At 41.5% G+C, this 3,873-nt stretch overlaps 1 pseudogene; it reads right to left on the bottom strand.

Annotated features, from left to right (window-relative positions):
- Positions 1–2,156: 2,156 nt before the first annotated feature.
- On the bottom strand, positions 2,157–2,855 carry LOC102272390 (GTP:AMP phosphotransferase AK3, mitochondrial pseudogene; annotated as a pseudogene).
- Between the last annotated feature and the right edge of the window lie 1,018 nt (positions 2,856–3,873).

Below are 3,873 nucleotides of genomic sequence, written 5' to 3'. Positions count from 1 at the left end.
AATACTGAATAGGTAGATATTTTTTTCTGAAGTCCAGTTTTTTTATGATAAGAACTAATGATGCCTTATAACCTAGTGACTAGTGATAGTTCATAAGTTCAGTATTTTACTTCTTGGAAAGCATCTAACAGTATAAGACATTATAGAAAGTATTTTGGAGAAGGCAATGGCACCCCACTCCAGTACTTTTGCCTAGAAAATCCCACGGACGGAAGAGCCTGGTGGGCTGCAGTCCATGGGGTCGCTAGAGTCGGACACGACTGAGCGACTTCACTTTCACTTTTCACTTTCATGCATTGGAGAAGGAAATGGCAACCCACTCCAGTGTTCTTGCCTGGAGAATCCCAGGGACAGAGGAGCCTGGTGGGCTGCCATCTATGGGGTCGCACAGAGTCGGACACGACTGAGGTGACTTAGCAGCAGCAGAAAATATTTTAAAGTATGAAATGTTTTCTGTAGATCTTTTTAAAAGGCTTGGTCTGTTTTGAAAAACTGACAATGAATGAAAAAAATCAAAAGAAAGAAAAATAAGCCCCCTCCCCCCACCCTGCAAATACATAAGAAACATTTGATGGTATTTGTGTTTTAAGTGCCTGGAATAAAATGGGATGAATTTTTCAAAGGCAGTAATAGTTTGTACAAGGACTTGTTTCATTTGATTTAGCACTAACTAAAATAGAGTAAAAATATCATTTAGGAAATAGCCTAGCTTCTCCTTGGCTTCTCATACTGCTCCACTAGTCCAGGCCATAAAACATAAGCACACATTCTCCTGACCCCACCGAAGGAACCCAAAATGCTTATTTTAAAATGGCTGCTCAGAAAAAAGTGGCAAGATTTTCTTCTCTTAAGATGGGATGTCAGTGAATGCCAGGAGGTATCAACTTCTTTGATCAGGAATAAAGAACTCCACCTTCAGCAAATTCAGTTACTTTCCTAGTCCATTCTATCATATAAAGCCTTTCTAGTGCCACATTTACTAATTATGATGGCTTTTTCTAGCAAGTAAATTTCCATTTACTAATTATGATAGCTATTTCTGTCAAGGAAATTTCCCACCAGGCATGCTTGATCTATTTTTGTTTCTTAATTATACACTATTTGTATTTTACATAACGGCATGAGTTTTTTTATTCATTCTTTGTTTTTTTAATACTTTAATGTGTTACTCACCAAGGCATATTGATCAAAAAGAGAACTGGCAAGAAGATCCTAAAACACTTTTTTTTTTTTCCTGGCCACACAGCATGTGGGATGTGGGATCTTAGTTCTTCACCCGGGGATGGAACCTGTGCCCCCTGCAGAGGAAGTGTGGAATCTTAACTCCTGGACTGCCAGGGAAGTCTCCTCAAACACACATTTCTTAACATCTGAAAACATGTCAATTACATTTTCCATTAAAGAAAATTTATTCAATTTTGGTGCTTATACAAGAACTTCTAATGTCAATCTCTAACATAAGTTATATCTCTCAGTAAACATGTATTTTCAAAAGAAAACAAGTTCTATCTAAATAATATTTACCTAAATGTTGATTTTTTTAATAAAAAATAGAAAGTTCTGAGGAAATGGAAGGTATGTTTATCAACAAAATTAATGTAGCTCATGTGGCCACTTTATAGATTTCTTAAAGTCAGCAGTAAATTTGCATTCTGCATTCAGTTATTTTTATCTGGAATTTTATAGAGATAGCATCTCACAAAATCATGTCCTCCATGTTAGAAATGTCTTTTTTTTTTTCCTTTTTTTGGGCATCTGGCTATGCAAAAGCTTCTGATGAAATATTTTCTCCAAATTAGTATTTTAATTTTTTACTTTTCTGGAAAAATATAAAACCTTACCAGTCATTTATTATTACTAAACAAAAGTTAGATTACTACCAATTGCTCTTTTACTTTTGGTCTAAAAGAATTTTTTAAAGTTTAGACATCTCTGATGTTTTTGAATTGCACACCCATAGAAGACAGCTGGATAAAACACACTAGACAATTTTAAAAGACAATTCTTATTATCAGACTCATTTGGCATATCCTTTATGTCCAGAATAAAATCCACAGAAATAAAACTAATATAATTTTCAAAGAATTCGTACATGGTGGAGTCTTAGAACGAGGACCTTCTTGTGAAAGAAGGAATAGTTCTGTTCATCTTACTGATCACAAGGATTTTTCCTCCTGGAGTAACTGAGTTTTTGGGTGTCTCAGTGGGACTTTGGTTTGCAGGAAAGCCTGCATACAGGGCCAGATCTTACTGGTTTCTGTTCCAGAAAATGTTTCCAATACTCCCTTTTTCTGATAATATTCCAGGACCGGTTTCGTTTGGTCTTGGTAAACCTTCATTCTTTTGCTAAGTGTCTCAGGTTTATTGTCTACAGGCTGAATGAGAGGCTTTCCAGTCACATCGTCCACACCGACCACTTTGGGAGGGTTAAATCCGAGGTTATAGACGCGGCCACTGGCTGGATGAACCCAGCGAGCCTCGAGGCGATGCCAATGACCTCAAATGGTACATTCAGGTTCATCACCGAGTGTACCTGATGGACTCTGTCCAGGGCTTCAGCCTGTGCAAGTGTCCTGGGGAAACCACATAACAGCCAGTTATACTGGATGGCATTTTTCAGCTTCTGGAGCAACAGCCGAATAATGAGGTTGTCCGGGATGAGCTTCCCCTGGTCCATGAAGGTCTTGGCCAGCACCCTGATTTCTGTGTCCCTTCACATGTTGTCTCGGATCAGATGCCCACTGGAGAAGGTCTTCAGCTGGAAGTGTTTGGTAATGAGCAGTGCCAGGGTACACTTGCCGGAGCCCGCGGCACCCACGATCACGGGAGTGCAGGAGCTGCCTCGATGGCCCCATGGCTGCCAAGCGAGGCCAGGACCGCGGAGATGGTTGGGCCCCAGGGTGGACACCAGCTGCGCCTGCGCCCCCGCCTTCGCTGCCCGGCATCTGGGGTGGCACCTAGAAGAAGCGCTGCTTCAGAGGGTGCGACCCACGGCTGATGGAGGTATGGAAGAGGGCATGTGTGAATTGAACGATTGGGGTCAAGACATTCCCCCTAGGAGGGTGTAAAGGTGGAGGAGATGGGAAGTCTGAAAGGAAAATGAAGAAACAAAGTGTAGATTCAGAAGTTCCACTATTCACAGGAGAAAAAGGAGAAGAGGGAGGGATACAGTATTTAAAGAGAAAATTAAAGGGACTTCCCTGGCGGCTCAGTAGTTAAGACTTCTTCCTCTCACTGCCAAGGGCCTGGGTTCAATCCCTGGTCTGGGAATTAAGATCCCACATGCCCACATGGCCAAAAAAAAAAAGATAATTAAAGACAAGAATTTCCCAGAATTAAAGATGGTACAAGTCACAGGAATAGATAGTGGAACAGTTCAGAGAGTCTAGAAGCAAATGTCAGCAAAGTTGGTTCGTAGGCCTCTCACACTCCGCTGGTGGGGTGTCCTCACAGCTGCTTGGGAAGGCAACTTGGCAGTGGCTATTTTTTAAGAAATTACTTCTTCAGATCAGATCAGATCAGTCGCTCAGTCGTGTCCGACTCTTTGCTACCCCATGAATCGCAGCACCCCAGGCCTCCCTGTCCATCACCAACACCCGGAGTTCACTGAGACTCACGTCCATCGAGTCAGTGATGCCATCCAGCCATCTCATCCTCTGTCGTCCCCTTCTCCTCCTTCCCCCAATCCTTCCCAGCATCAGAGTCTTTTCAATGAGTCAACTCTTCTCATGAGGTGGCCAAAGTACTGGAGTTTCATTCCTTAGACAAACACTCTTGTGTGGCAAGAAGGCACATACATGATGTTCATTTCAGCCTTATTTGTAACAGCAAAAAAATCGTTAACAATTTAGCTGTGTATTAATTAGAGAATAG

Source organism: Bos mutus, chromosome 10, assembly GCF_027580195.1.
Source record: "Bos mutus isolate GX-2022 chromosome 10, NWIPB_WYAK_1.1, whole genome shotgun sequence".
NCBI classification, from domain to species: Eukaryota; Metazoa; Chordata; class Mammalia; order Artiodactyla; family Bovidae; genus Bos; species Bos mutus.
The sequence above is the reverse complement of the archived record's forward strand: the minus strand, read 5'-3'. Positions and strand labels throughout refer to the sequence as shown.